The following is a 16,369-nucleotide window of genomic DNA, read 5'->3' as shown; positions in this document are numbered from 1 at the left end:
ATTACCCTTACATTGTAATTAGCTCTTCACTTATGAACAACAATCTTGTAATTTCATGTGAATGAAAAAGAAAAAAAGAAGTGCGTGTAGATGAAAGGGGAGTGCAAATATGAGTTCCCATTGGCTTATGAAGTTTAGAGGTATTAAAGAGCAGGATGTAGATTGCATATTTGCATTTAGAGAAATGAAAACTGAGAATTCAAAAATCGATCTCCACAAAATTTTCCATCACAGAAATATTCTTTTAGAAAATTTTTGATTGTTTCGTCAACCGTGTTTTTTTTGTTTTTAGTGTTTTTGTATCAAAAGTTCTACCTTATTTTTTACTTTTTTATGTATATAGCGTACTTCTATTTGAAAAGTGAATTTTTTTTGTTATAATGTCAAAAAAATGGACTAAAGACAAAAAAATGCGAAAACCTATTAAGTATATTTTTTATCTCAAAACTGACAATCAAACAAAAAATTTAAAGCTACTGTTTTCTTAGTTCCCCCCCCCCCCCCCCCCCCCCCTCCCTCTTATGCGCATCTTTACATACATTTGGACTTATTAACCTTTTTGGTCTCCTAAGTATTAATTTCGTCTCATTTTCGTTCCCAATATAAACATTGGAGACATTTGGTCCCCAACATTTCAATTTTGTACCAATCAAGTCCCCAAATCTAACGCCGTGAACCCATCTGTTAAAACAAGGGGCATTTTTGTCATTTCACCAACCCAAATTCAATCAAAGAAAAACGAAAAAGAAATAAAAGAAAAGAGAAAAAGCTTTGCACAGCCATGGCCGCTGCGGCCATGGTGTCCAGCTACCCCCACCATCCTCCTCTCCTCTCTTCTTTCTTTTCCCCCTCGCCTACAACCATAGGAAAAGAGGATAGGGGGAATGATTTAAATTTCTTCAAAAAATTCACCACGGTTTATGAACTGTTTGGATTCCTCCTTTCAAAAAAAAAAAAAAACTGTTTGGTCGTTTTCTGTTGCTATTCTTTTACAATCAAAACACAGATCTGAGCCTTTAGCTTTTTTGTTCCATCAATTTATCGTCACACTTCTTCGGAGCCCGTACCCCTCCATGGGCGGAGCCTAGAATTGAGCCGCCGTAATCCTGACATCATCCTCTGTCGTGGCGTCGGCTTTCGTCAAAAAATAATCCAGAGTCATCTCCGGCAGCTCGCGACTCCTTCCTCCCGTAATGATCTCCTTCCAAACCTCCTCTACGGTCTTGTTCGAAACACCGCCGTTTTGGACGGCGGAGGAAGATTCGTCTGGAAATACGGTATGGGCGTCGTCGGTGTAGACTGTAGATGTTTCTGATGATGTCGTCCATGTTCATGGAACCTTCGGCGACAGAGTGAGAATGTATAGAGGACAGCTGTTGCTGCCGGCGTGGCAGATCAGAATTGGAAGGTGATGTAGAAGAGGCCATCATCACAAGTTGCAAGAACGAGATCCTTCAACCACAAGTTCAGAACTTGTTATTGTATCTTTTGATTTGATTTTGGGGGAAAAAAAAATCAGAATTTTTAGAAGCTCCCAATTAGCTTTGGAAAACTGAAAACTTATGGTTGCCGGCTAGGGAGAAAAGAAAGAAGAGAGGAGAGGGGGAAAAGGAGAGGAGGAGGATGGCGGGGTAGCCGGCGGCCATGGCTGCGCAAAGCTTTTCCTCCTTTCTTTTCTTTTTTTTAATTTTCTCTGATTGAAATTTGGGTTGGGCAAAATGACGATAATGCCCTTCATTTTAACGGATGGGGCTCACGGTGTTAGACGTAGGGACTTGATTGGTACAAAATTAAAACGTTAGAGACCAAATGTCTCCAATGTTTATATTGTGAACGAAAATGAGACGAAATCAATACTTTAGAGACCAAAAAAGTTAATAAGCCCATGCATTTGTTATCGAAGGTTTTTGTTAAGATAATACTAGCTTATCTTTCTCACTTCAAAAAGGGAAAATTGATTTGACAATGTAATTACAAAGTATTGTCCAATTAACATTAATTGTATTTAAAGGTGATCCTACTCACCAAGTTTTATGGATGATTAGTTCAAATTATACTATTGAGTTAAATAAGCCACTTTGGCTTATTTTTTGTCCTTATTCAAATTTTTTTCGTATCATTTGGCTTATCATCAATTTTTTAGGGATTATTGCATCTTTACGACAAGAGAAATCTAAAAAGTAATAAATTTTGATCGAAATCCAATTTTTTTTGAATAAAGATGAAAAAATTGGCTTATTTTCGTCTTTATTCAAAAAAAAATTGGATTTTGGTCAAATTTTTTTTACTTTTTAGATTCCTCTTGTCGTGAGGATGCAATAATCCCCAAAAAATTGATGATAAGCCAAGTGATACGAAAAGAATTTAAATAAGGACAAAAAATAAGCCAAAGTGGCTTATTTAGCCAAACGGCCAAGAACATTTCTGAACTACAATAGGCTATTGTGCTGTGCTTTTGGAGTACAACAAAAAAACATCTTCACCATTACTAATTGAGATTAAATTCAACCATGGGTTTTCTAATACCGGCATTACGTGCCCACCGTGCATTTATTGGTGATATGAACTGTTCAACTTGTAAGACATGCAACATCAAAATGTGGATCAAAAAATAAGCTTTATCAGACATAGATATGTGTGTAAATTTGATTTATAAAATGGACGGTAATTAATAGTTAAAACTTGCTAGAATCAGACCTTTCATTTAATAAATGAAAAATCAACTTTCGATATATCTATCAATGTCTGATAAAGTTATTTTTTTGGGTGAATATACTACTTTGTGAGCCCTACAAAATGAAAGGTTGAAATTATAATAATGAACATATTGTGAGGCTCACAAGTCACAACGGCGGTGATGGACAATCAATTAGCTATTTAGCTAGACTGACAATGAGTCGAGAGAACCAATATGGTTGGAGAGGACCCATATTGAGTATCATGAAATATTTCCAGACTTATTTTTAAAAGTTGTTAAAAACAAAAAGTTTATTCTACCCGCAACCAATTAAGGGTGAGAAAACGAGTGTGTGTGTTTTTTTAAAATCTGAAATGATGAAAAACAATTTAAAGAGAATTGTTCTTTTCAACACTAAACTCTAAAAGTTGCAATTTCCCTACAATCGACAACTGATAATGAACAAATAAAATAGGAGATTGATTTACACACTTTCTTTTTTGTTCTTTAGTACGTAAATTTATCAAATCATCCCTGCAATTTATGAAAAGTGTATTGTTTCAAAGACTGTTCGGTGAATTCAGGTGCTAAATGACAAAAAAAGAAGAAGAAGAGTGTTTGCACAAAAAAATGAGGTGTGTAAATCAATTTCCAAAGAATATAAGCAGAATGTGCCAAACTTACTCCTATCATTAAAGTACGAAATGATAATCAATAACACCTTAGACATACGTGCCTTCAATCCAACACCTATCAATATAACACTTAATTAGAACTAGAAATATCGATATCTAAAGCTATTTTTTAACTTGTGAGGTGAGGGAGAATGTAAGAACGAGTGTGTTGTTCAAACTTCAAATAACAAACACCGCACCGAATAATTCAAATACGACAACTAGTTAGCACTAGGCACTCGCACCACCACCACCACCCGTTTGATCAGACCAAGCATCAATCACGTCATCGTCCTCCATTTTCAGATCCCCGGGGGTTTGATGGTCGCGGATCTTAGTGCCATCGTAAGTGAAGCGAACTTCGTCGCAGTCCAAACCTACCCGGTCGCAGTAAGCAAGCTTGAGCAGACGCAGCGGTGCTTCAAGTCTCACCCTTACATAGATGTCAAACTCTTTTTCTCTCTGCACCTTCACAGTTACATGTGTTTTATCTTTCTTTGGTACTCCTGCTGCCATTTTTTTGGCCAATTCCCCTGCCACTTCACAACTTTGGAGAAGTTACACCAAAGAAAACTAAACGATAAGTCCTTCATCGAGGATATATATATATATACACACACACACACACAAAATGAGAGAGAGAGAGAGAGAGAGAGAGAGAGAGAGAGAGAGAGAGAGAGAGAGAGAGAGAGAGAGAGAGAGAGGCGAATGACGCCTTGAGTCTGTCAATTCTTCGGGATTCCAAGGACTAAGGGAACTACAACGGCCACTTTTCATTAGTGGAAGTACAATGTTTGTAAGCCTATATAAAAGCGGCAAACTCTTCGTATTCTTGGCGGTTTGTCTCAAGTTGGCCGGTTGGACTGCATAGGGTGCAGTCCAGAAAGTTTCCGACCTTATTTCGTGTTCACTTTGATGTTCGAACTCATTGTAGAGTACATGCAATAGTGAAAAATTACGTTAAAGTGGTTCGGGTAAACTTAGACACATTTCTACAAATCTTGGGATCTCACTAGCTAGCTCTCACCATCAATTAATAGGGTGCCTGTTTATTGTCGAGTCAAAGCCTCGTACAGACTTTGTACGTAAGAGTATAGCATTTAGAGACCCACAACGATCAAGCAAAATCGAACCGAAGCACTTCCATGCACAATGATTTTGGTTGAGTTGATTACAATTATAGGCCAGCTTTGGCTTACAGAACTAAGATATGTCGATGAAATTAGTCATGTGCGAAGTCATACTAAAAATCAACCAAACTGAACTGTTCCATCCCTAACAACAGGGTCCATTGCGCTCTTCTATCATATGGGCCTCATTTCAGGCCCAAAAAAGGAGATCCAAACTGAAAAGTGAGATTATTTAAACCAATTTATGTCTTTTTTGTTCTTTAATTATTTAGAATCGTCAAAACACGCATGGACAAAAGAGCACTCAATTTTACAAGTACATCTACCCAAAATTAGTGTAAGAGCTTAAGCACAATATGGACATTCATTTGATAATAAGTTATTATAAAATTAAATAGTAAAGGAACCACTTGAGCATTGGACATTTTGAAAAATTATGCGACTAAGGTAAAGGACTTGTGGTAACATGTGTTAGGCCCAATTTACTACACATTCGTGCGCCCCGCCGACGTCAGACTGGAGCAAAATGGACCTGGGGTCCGAGGTCTGGGCTGAGTTTGGCTTGGGCCTTGTGCTTTGAGCTCTTAAGTAGTTTTCTATTCAAAGAACATTGGGCTCGCTTGGACTTGGGCTTTCTAGGATTTGGATTTGTATACCAGCTTTGTAGCTTTGTTTTGCTTTTGATCGGGTCCCCTTTGATCAAGAAAGTCACAAACAAATCATCTAGCCTATGCAGCGGCCAGCGGGAACAGGCTTACCACTGGATTCTAAGGACTCTCCACCTTCCTCTTGGTTCCGACACTACCGTTGTATTTTTTATTTTGTTTTATTTTGTTGTTTTCCTTGTTTTTCGGACCGATGGAGTTTCGGTCATTTGTACTTTGTTTTTTATATACTATATAAATGGGATTTTTTATACTATATAAATGGGATAATCTTGTTCATAAAAAAAAAAAAAATGCTAGGATACAATCAAAGATGGAATCAAGCACCTGTGTGGCATTGAATAAATTTTCCCACCATCTCCTATTGTCCTATACAAAACTAGACCTCCACTACTACACATCCATTACCACTCAAATGTGAACCTAATAAATTAATACCCTGGCCTATTCTACCCTATCTCCTCTACCCATATCTATCCATTATTATACCGAAGAATCACCATCGATAATTAAAAAAATCCTCTGTTTGCATTACTTTTTGAATTTTTTTTTTCATTACATTTACTTTCAATCATTACTCATCCATATCTTCCATCATTATTCTCACTTCACTCTCTATTTCTGTCCAATCATTACTCTCATTTCTCTCTCCACTTATAACCCTACAAAATCTCTCAAAAACTCATCCAAACACAGCATTCATCTTTCTATCACTTACCTGAAAAAAAAAAAACATTTTTCCATGAAGTTGAGATTTTGAAATGTGAGGCCACTGACACAATTTTATTTTATTTTTTTGGATAAGCACGTTTGCGGATCAACTTACACGTACCTCGATACGTCACACACAATTCTTTTATGTCCCTTCCCCAATTGTTTTCCTATAAGTACTAAGTGGAACCTTCGAAGCCCAGAGTCAGAAACAAAAGTGAGAAAAGAAAGCATATATGGCAGCTAAAGGAGTAATCCTTGTTTTCTTGCTCCTAGCTTCAGGTATGCAATTCTATGCTTCTCTTCAATTCCCCCTTTTCTACTCCTAGAAATTCAAGCAATTTCTACTTTCAACGTAATCAACAGGCCAGGTGTGTTCTCGGTCTGAGGTGTGTTTAAATATGTGTAAGGGAGTAAAGCAACGAACACATACATATCAAATACTAATCCGAATATAGATGTGTAAGTAGCTAACCATTAGATGCATGTAAGCCGTCACACACAATACACGAGAGACTAGAAGCATCGGATGGCTACTAAAACATCTATGTCCGAATATCAGTGTTTTCATAATTTCTATACATGTGATATACTTACATATATACACGTATGTACTATATGTATATACCAACGAAACATATACCTTCTGCTCTCTTTAACTAATTAAACTATAGTGTGTATGTTCTTTATAACCTGTTAATATAGATAGTCTTAGGGTATTCACAATGCTATAATCAAAAATTGTTAACTAAAAGTTGCCACATCAGTTTTTGATTATTTATTTAAGAGATTCTTAAGGTTAACAATGTAGACGTCTACAACGGTATAATCAAAATTGGATAACCAAAACTTGTCATATCATCTTTTCAAACTACAAAAAACTAAAAACTGTGAATAGTAGAAAATAGTCTTTCTAAAAATAGTTTTGAAATTAATAAAAACTATTCACTAGAAATAGAAAATAGTTTTTAAAACTTTTTTTTGGAAAAAAAAAACTATTTTTAAAAAACTGTTTTCTAAAAAATAATAATTTTTTAGTAAAGTATTTTTTTTTTCAAAAGTATTGTTCGAAAAGAAAGAGAGATAGAACATTTCTGTATGATGATTGGTGTATTTGATTGGGGATATGTTGGGTCTATTAAATTTGATTATTGTCAAAAGGTTGCTAGTTTTGGTTATTCAAAGCAAAAAATTTGATTATTTCTAATGAGGTTGTTAAGTTTGATTATAGCATTATGAGCCATATTTTGCACTAACATTATTAACTTTAAAAACCTTTTTACTTTTGATTATAGCATTGTAGATACTTATGGGAGCATTGTGATACATATAGTGCTGATGTTTTATTCTTTTGGTGACCAAATTCTCGAGATTGGGGTGGGACAAAAAACTCACCTGTATCGAAAAGTGTCAGTACTTCTGTAGCAATTTCCTAGACTTTTGTATCATTGTACTTAATTTGTTGAAAATAAAGTGCAGTTTGACTAATGAATTTTTTTCATTCAATAAAAATAAAAAATAAAGTGTGTTTCAGCCAGAATGCCAAAGCTTGCCCTCAATATTGCTTGGAAGTGGAGTACATGACATGCAAATCATCTGGGAATGAGAAGCTTTATCCTGGATGCACCAACTGTTGCTTCCTAGCCGGAAAGGGCTGCACCCTTTATTTTTCAAGTGGGAACCCTCAAACCTGTCCAACATAGCTTTTTAGCAATGGACAATGGAGATCCATCCATATATATGCAGCAATAATATACAATAAACGTGCAGTTCCTAATTGTTGGTCCTTTTTTCGATTGCCCTACTTGTAATACGATTTAAAAGAAACATTTTCCTAAATAACTTACTGAATTGTTTTACGATGTTCAAAAGTTCTTCAATTTTCGAATAGCGTAAAAAAAAATTCACAAAGTTGTTTACGAAATACTGGTACTATTATCGAATATGAATCAACAATTAGGAATGAAGGATGAGCTAAATCCTTTTCTAAGCAGTCTTTGGTGTAATAGATGAAATACAATCAATTAATAAAGCGATGATCTCATTGTATCTGTAAGAATTAAGGGCATGCGACTTTTTTCGTTTTGGTGTCTTAAAATTCTTGGGCAAGTTGTTCAATAAACACACTCTCTCTCTCAAAAACTTTCCTCAAAAGTCAAAACCCAGGTTTGGCTGCCTGTTCGATCCAACAGATATTCGTTGGGGGATGATCACATGCACTCTCAAAGTCAGAAATTCTAGATTCGTTCATTGACTGAATGACACTGTAATATTTTTCTTAGATTGTCTTCTTTCCCTTGTTGGGGTTTTAGCGCAAGCCATTGAAGGCCGGGATTTAGAAATGCTCTCTCCGTCCGAATTTAATTGTCCATAGTTCTATTCTAATTGGCTAAAAAATGAGTTATATCTTTGAATCCGTAATGAATTTCATATCGAATATGGATCTTGTTTGATAGATCTCGATTAGTTCTATAATACAATATTTTTTAAATCACGTAAAACAATATAAATTGAAAGATATAATCGATTGAAAAATGACACGAACTCCAAGAAATGACTATTAAATCTGGACGGAGGGAGTAGTAATTTACAATAGCAGCAAATAAATGAGGGTAGAAAAAGAAACTCGGAAGAGGAATACACAAGAATTTACGTGGTTCGGCTAAAGTAACCTACATCCGCATGAGTGATTTGTTATTTAGTATGCGAGAATAATAACAAGAACATGTACAGAACTTGGGCTAAATTACACACTCTAATAGCCAGATTGGGCTGGGGGAGCAGCTTTTATTTGCGCTCGATTTCACTGTCTATCTTGACAATCAATAGTCGGAATTTTAAAAGAACTCTTCTGGAGAATCGTTCTTTTAAAATCCGGATTTTGGACGGTTAGATTTAGCAAAGCCCCCAAGTCCCTAATTGCCACCCAAAGAACAACTCACAATAGGATTAAAAAAAAAAAAAATAGCCTACTTTCTCTCACCACAAGAATGCAAAACTCTCCCCGCCTAACACCCATCGAGAATGCTAGGAACACAATTTCAGACATAATTGCATACAAAATCGTTCTATGCACATTTACATACGGAACGATTAAACGTCTCCAAACACATTTACATATGGAGTTGTGTCCGAAAATTGTGTCCCTAAACCTTTTGGAACCCATCTGCACAGCTATTAATTTTACGGATAAAACACGAGCAGAGCATTAAAACGTGGAAAACTCATGCTAACTCGAAAGTCGTCCGAGACATCAATATCCAATCCCTTTTTTTTTTTGAACAGCATCAACATCCAATCTTTGATTGATATCTTTCAACTTGCGCTGTATCTTTGACAATGACTGATCATGAGCCAAGATTCAACACCCCTAGCTAGAGCATGTGAACCAGTTCTATTCTAAGCTAAAAAAGTCAGTGAACAAAACATATGTTGTTATCCATGCTTGCTGGCTGGCCTAGAGGAGGATTGGCACTTTTAGGAAATGTAAGCCACCAAAGAAGTGTTCTTCCCAAAACACCCTCTTGTGTCTTCCTTTAGTGGCCAAGTTGGATAGGTTTGATGGTTGGCTGTGGGAGGACTTTTGGATAAGTTAAATGGGTTGTCAATCGTTTTTTTCCATTTTACTTTAATAGTAGATTTTTCTAACTTTTCAAGTTTGCCCTCCATATCCATTTTTTTTTTCATTGTTTCGTCTGGTTTTGTCTTTTGCAAGGGGGTCTTTTGGTAAAGTCATACTTAGATTCATTGGAGAATCAGAATATCGCAAACTAGGAGAATAAACCTCTTGTATTGGACAGGGCTACAACGCCTAGCTATATATCCCCAAGCTGCTGGCACATTGAATAAGAAGATCTTCCCAAAATCTTCTGCAACTAATCTTCCTATCTTTCCAAATCTTGGGGTTCCATCAAGATTAAGTGTTGTTCTCTTGCTTCTCCCAAGAGAAAATTCTGTCTAAAATCACTCATCCTATCTATATGCTTATATGTCATATGCAACTGTCAAGAGTGAATCGGTCCGTACAAGAAAAAATAAAACAAAAAAACAAACATGCAATACACTTTTCGACAGTTTTTATGCCTATATGTAATATCAGACGAAACTACAAAGTCGTTGAACCATTAAAAGATAATTGATCAATTCCCTGCTTTAAATAAATACGCATGTTATTCTAGAAGGAACGTTGACCTAGTTTGGTCATTTAAGCGACGAAGCCATTTTGGCTTGAGGGGTCCAAAATATCCTTGCCTTTGAACCATGAAGGTGCCTTTGATTATGTGCATTGGCATCATTTCGTAGGTTCTAGCCCTACTTTCCATGCACTGTGCAAGTTTTTTTTTAATTACTTCAATGGGTTTTCCGATTTTTCACTATTTCTCTCTATGTTCTTTCTTCCTTCTTAGTTTCTCGCTTTTTTATCCTTTTGCGCAAGGTTACTCTAGTAAATTCATGTTGGGAAATCTTCAAAAATTAAAGCAAAATCTCCTCAAGATTTTGCTAGGATTCTCATTAGAGAGAGAGAGAGAGAGAGAGAGAGAGAGAGAGTCACTGGGTGTTTCTAGATTTTGCTAGGATTCTCATTAATGAGAGAGAGAGAGAGAGAGAGAGAGAGAGAGTCACTCCCTTGATTTTTAAACATAAATAATAATCATTTACAATAAACAGAATCTCTACTGAATTGAAGTACCGATAATATCCAAATTACATTTCTTCCCTTGTTCGCGAATTTAAATTTAAAAGATATGAGTTTGGCTCGAAGCCCCAAGTTATTAATACCAAAATAATATTATAGTTTTTTTTTTTACATTTGTCATTCTTTCAAATACTACTTTCAAAATAAATGCCAATTGTCACTTCTTTTATACCTTCGAAATTCATGATCGTTAAGCATGCAATGCACACTATGCCAACTTCGTTGATTGGTACCTAAAAATGATAGGTTGAGCTACACTAGCCTAGTAGGAAATTCTAAACTCAAACTATATGTAAATGCGACGAAACTTGCAACTAGATTGAATGAATTTCAACAAACGAACGTGAGGTACAAGGGCTACCACTACGAACAGACGAACTAAGACTGGAGAATCCTGGATGTCCTACAGATGTCCCTAACCATTCATACGTCAATTAGAAGCAACATTTAAACTCATACCATTCACCATAGAATCTCATTTCATAAAACTTTATTTTTTTTATTTTTAAAACAATTTAGAGAAAACCCAAGACCATTACAGGTCAAACTCCGTTGATTTGTGCCCAAATACCAAATCCGTTGATTCGCTCAAGAATACCGAAGGATTTTTGATAAAAATCCTCTTTTCAAAATCCAAATCTTTTTCTTTAAGAAAACCTTGATAAAACCAACATTTCATTCTCTTTTTCGACAACCACAATCCCAAGCAACAAACAATCTAAACATCAACATAGACTTCTGAAGTCAATCAAATTCTCTTCATCATGCGAGACATTCAATTGTGTTACCATCCCCTGTGTCACATTGAATTCTCTCCACCACACCTTGCGTTGCAGGCCCTCTAGAGTCTCCGCATTACCACACCTTGCGTTGCAGGACCCTCAATTCAGAATTCACAACTCACGTAAACATAAAAGCATTATTAATCCGTATATAAGCTGACATCATTTTCCAAGTTCACATTCATTCATTCATACATCATCAATAATGTATTACAAACTCATAAGTATACCCATTGCATATTGATAAATACTTTAAATCCACGTTATTCCTCTAAGTCTGTCACGATGCCCTACTTCACGTACCGAATCCACGACTCCACGACACATCACCGGCTAGGTACGAGGATACGAGTGCCAAAGGAACCTAGGGAGCTCAACAAGACGAGGTACGAGGATACGAGTCATAATACTACTCATCGGATCACTAGACAAGCTCATGTTCACCCATAACACTCACCACTTAATCCCTTATCGTCTACGGTACTCCTATCAACCTTATGATACATTCTCTACCGAACGACACTAATATTATTTTCCAGCGAGTGCCAAGAGACAAGATCAAACAACGAGCCATTAGGACACAAGCAATCATATTCGAGAGTGACTTAAACATATTCTAATCATATAGGGAGTCATAGCATGGATCGAAAACAACCATAGGAGTAGCTACAGATATCGACATATTGACACGCCTCTATTCAAATGGTCATAACTTTCTGTGTACTAAGAGTTTTAAGGTGATTCTGATGGCAAATGAAAGCTGACTTCAAGACCTTTGAATCGTTGTAAAGTTTGCATGAAACGAACATTGGACGAAGAAGTTATGGCCGTTTGAAGTTGGCTGAAACCCAGAAAATCGGCAGAATTTTCAGATTCGACCGAAATACAAAACTCAACCTCAAGCACGAAACAAAGCACGATTTAAGTGCATAAACATCACATAAACCCATAACAAGAGTAAGAAATTCCTACCCAAATGGGTTTTGAGCAAAACCCTAAGTACACCGAGCAAAGGTCCGCCAAGAACAAGCTTTCCCAAAGCAATACCACAAGATCTACAACATCCAATAATGAAAAAATTCGAAACCCAGTTGATATTTGAAGGATTAACACATAGATCTTGAAGATTTGTTGGAGTTTGAGGTGTAAATCTAAGGATTTGGGTGAGAGATTGAAGAGAGAAAGGAGAGAGGCGATTTTAGGGCTTGGTTCGAGGTCATAAGGGGTCTATTTATAATGCCTGAATCGTGTGCTGAATTTTTTGAAAATTGGTAGCGGGTACCGGTACTGGGCGATTCCCAGTACCGGTATTGGAACCCCAAAAATATCGAACTGACCAACTTCTGGACATTGGGTACCGGTACTAGGCAAAAGGCAGTATCGGTACCGACTGGAGAGAAATTTAAAATTTCACCAACGGATACCGAATCGAACCCCACTTGATACCAACACCTTCAAACATCATTACAACATCAAAATACGATCTTCCACATATTTAAACGATTTTAGAAAACATAATAATACGAGTCTCTACACAGAGAGAGAGAGAGAACCACTGGGTGATTCTCTGACAGAGAATCCTTGGAAAATCTACAAAATATTCCCAAGATTTTGCAAGAATTCTGATTCTCAAAGGGGGAGATTTCAAGAGGATGACGCCAGTCATGTGAGACAAAATGATCCGGGGGGGTGGGAGGTGATAGTGTTCCCTAGAATGGAGAAACTCAAGTAAAGCCATTGTGATTTCAAAATTCATCCACCAGAAAAGTCTGCATGTTCACAAGCCTCTATATTTGAATTTTTGAAGTTACCTTGTTCTCTTTGCAACTTAAAAAGAATTTTTCAAAAAATTCCCCCTAGATTCCTCCTACTTTTAACATTTCTCTCTCTATCTCTCTCTACTCATTACCCCTACTTTTTTTCAAAAAACTTTTCAAATTGCAATCCAAACAAAGCACTCTGTCCCAAATATTTTGTTACTAGAAGAGTATGAGATTTACCAAACAAGGAATAAAGTGAATGTTATAGATGAAAGCATTCTAAAACTCACCTAAAGTTTCATTCCATTCCAAGTTTTACAAACTACTTCATTTCTTTTCTTGACAATAGATCGAATAAAGAGATGAATTCATACAAAAGACTTGATTGCTTCCACCAAAAGTTCTAACTTATGTTTCCAAGTTTCTCATCATCTAGAACATGTGGTTGTCATTTAAACAATGTGCGGAAAATCTTATTGCACATGACATTTGAAAGGGATACAACAAGAGACATAACAACAGGCAGAGAGACAACTGTGCGATGCTCTTTCAAAATAGAATAAAAAAATATAATAAATCTAATACAGTTGTGCGAGTCTAGATAGAAAGAGAGTAGTAAGCATTAAAGAGAGAGATAGAGGCAGAAAAAATGAATCAACCAAGGATTTAATTCTGATTATGAGGATTTGATTCTTATTCTTATTCTGCATTCAATGGTGGGAGAGAATGTGAGAGCTTGAACTAGTTGAAAGTAGGTTTGAAGACTTTGGATTGATGTTGTGTAGTGAGGTGCATACTATAGTGCTGCGCACCTCCGAGCCGTTGGATCGTGCATCTAACGGCTTGGATTTCATCTCAGCAATCAACGATTGAGAGCCGTTTATTGCCGAGATAAGATCCGAGCTGTCAAATGCACTATCCGATGATTTGGAGGTGCGCAGTACGGTGCTGCGCACACCATTGCACAGCACCATGAGCACATAACAGCCTAGTACCACGTATAAGAAGATAAGATGTAACTTTTTTTTATCCACTGTTTATCTCTATCTTCTTTTTCAAAGAATCCTTATCCACCCACTAACGAATATATTTAATCCCATTCCCACATACTTCACATCTTAGGGATGTTTCCACTAACCTAAAAATTATGGACTAAAACTTTTTTGTTTTGTCCTTATTCAATTTTTTTCGCGTTTATTAGTTTTTTACCAAACTTCTATATATTATTTATATGAGAGGAATCGAAAAAATCAGCAAAAAAAGAAGAAGACTGAAAATGGTTTGATCTGAGTAGTTTTTAGTTCAGATTTGATGAACGGTTCAATTAAAAACTGTTCAAAACAAGCACTTTCCGGTAATTTTTTTTTGCCTATTTCTTGCGGGTACCCTTAAAATCATGTTCTGCACACATTAAGTGGCTCTGATCATCAAAAATCACGTTTCAATTTTCAATCCGTTTGAACCGATGCGAAGATCTTATTTTTCTGATCATTTTATTTTAAATGGTCATAATGGATTTTTGACTCTAAAACCTTTCAATTAGCACCCTAAGAGAGCCCTGAAACTAAATAAGGAGTATTCGGGTGCTTATTGAAAGACCTTAGAGCCAAAAATTCATTACGATCATCTAGGATAAAATGATCAAAAAAATAAGATTTTCGCATCGGTTCAACCAGATTAAAAATTGGAGCACTTAATTTTTTTAATCATATTTTTCTGTTAGTTTCATTAACGGTGTTAACAATTTTACCAATTTGAAACGTAAACCAAACTATAGGGTTTATTTGGTAGCAATTGAAACTAGAGGGATGAAATTGAGATAACCGTAAAACTGGAGGAACGATTACGAAAATTTGCCCATAAATTTATGAAAAAAAATTTCAATTGTGTACCATTCAATTGTGTACTAGGAGCGAGTCAGTAATTCTATGAGACTTCATGTAATGCCCCGATTTTTGGGAACGTTAATTTAATAAAATTTTCAACATTTATTAAATAAAAAGAAACATAAAGTCATTACAAACCAAATTATCCTCAAATTTGTGTTACACATTTTTAAATAGATAAGGGAGGGGTACTAAGGTAACTTCTACTCCTTTGGACGTCCATCATCTTCTGCATTATTCTGCTCAGTACTGAACTCTTCCAAATTATAAAATCCCCCATGTTCGTCTCTAAACTCTGACATAAGATGCCAGAGTCACAGAAAGTAACATCGTGAGCAATTAAGCCCAATAGCTAACTCCTACACCTATATCTCATACACTAACAAAAATAACATATAACATTTTATCATTTCTATAAAAAAAAAAATTAGCATCACAAAAATAATCAAAGGTGTCGGTATCTTTTAGAGTTATCGCAACGTATCAAAACTGTGTCATCATTTTTCAAGAATCGATTCCACTTTCCATTTTACTTCCTCGAGCGCTGGTTACCATCTTTCAGGACCTACCAGGCTCCCAAGCTAAGTTCAGATTTTACAACCCAAAAGCACTGATTCCGCTGACCTTCTCTTTCAGGACCTACCAGGCTCTCAGACTTTAATCATTTCATAACGCAGACACGGCACTAGTTCCGCTGACCATCCTTTCAGGACCTACCGGGCTCCTAGGCCACACACGCACGCCGTCCCGAGCCATGATTCCGCCGACATTTCTCTCAGGACCTACTGGGCTCTCATGCACACTTGAGGCATGATTCCGCTAACCATCTTCAATGGACCTACCGGGCTCTCATACTCACACAATCATTAATCTTTTCCGTATTTTATTTCTCATTTTTCGTGTTTTGTAGACATGCATCATTTCCTCGCGTTCACATTATTCTTTCAAAGCTTGCTAAAATCATTGGATAAAATAAATCCTAATTTTTTTGCTTTTCTACATCGCCAAATCTAAAATTATATCAGCAAGTAGTATAAAAACAACATTCCTAATATGTTTTCTGTAACACATGCACTTGGCATCTTATCACTAAATTTTTGTCATGTAAAAACAGTTGCATTTCGATTTTCCATTTACTAAATTCTAAGTCATGTTTTTCTTACTAAGGAAAAAATAATAGTAACAATAATAAATAGCAGTGAACCAAAGATTTAGTAAAATTCCTTCATTCCAACCATGATACCATTTCCAAGGTCCAGTTAACCATTATTATTAATTTTTTTTATAGTTAACGTAACCCAATTTCCGATAATCATAAAACTCAATTTTTTTTTTGTCGATCAATACTTTTTAAAATTAAGCAAACAAATAGAACTACTATATTTAGG

Source organism: Rhododendron vialii, chromosome 11a, assembly GCF_030253575.1.
Source record: "Rhododendron vialii isolate Sample 1 chromosome 11a, ASM3025357v1".
Lineage (NCBI taxonomy): Eukaryota > Viridiplantae > Streptophyta > Magnoliopsida > Ericales > Ericaceae > Rhododendron > Rhododendron vialii.
This window is presented reverse-complemented; position numbering follows the sequence as displayed.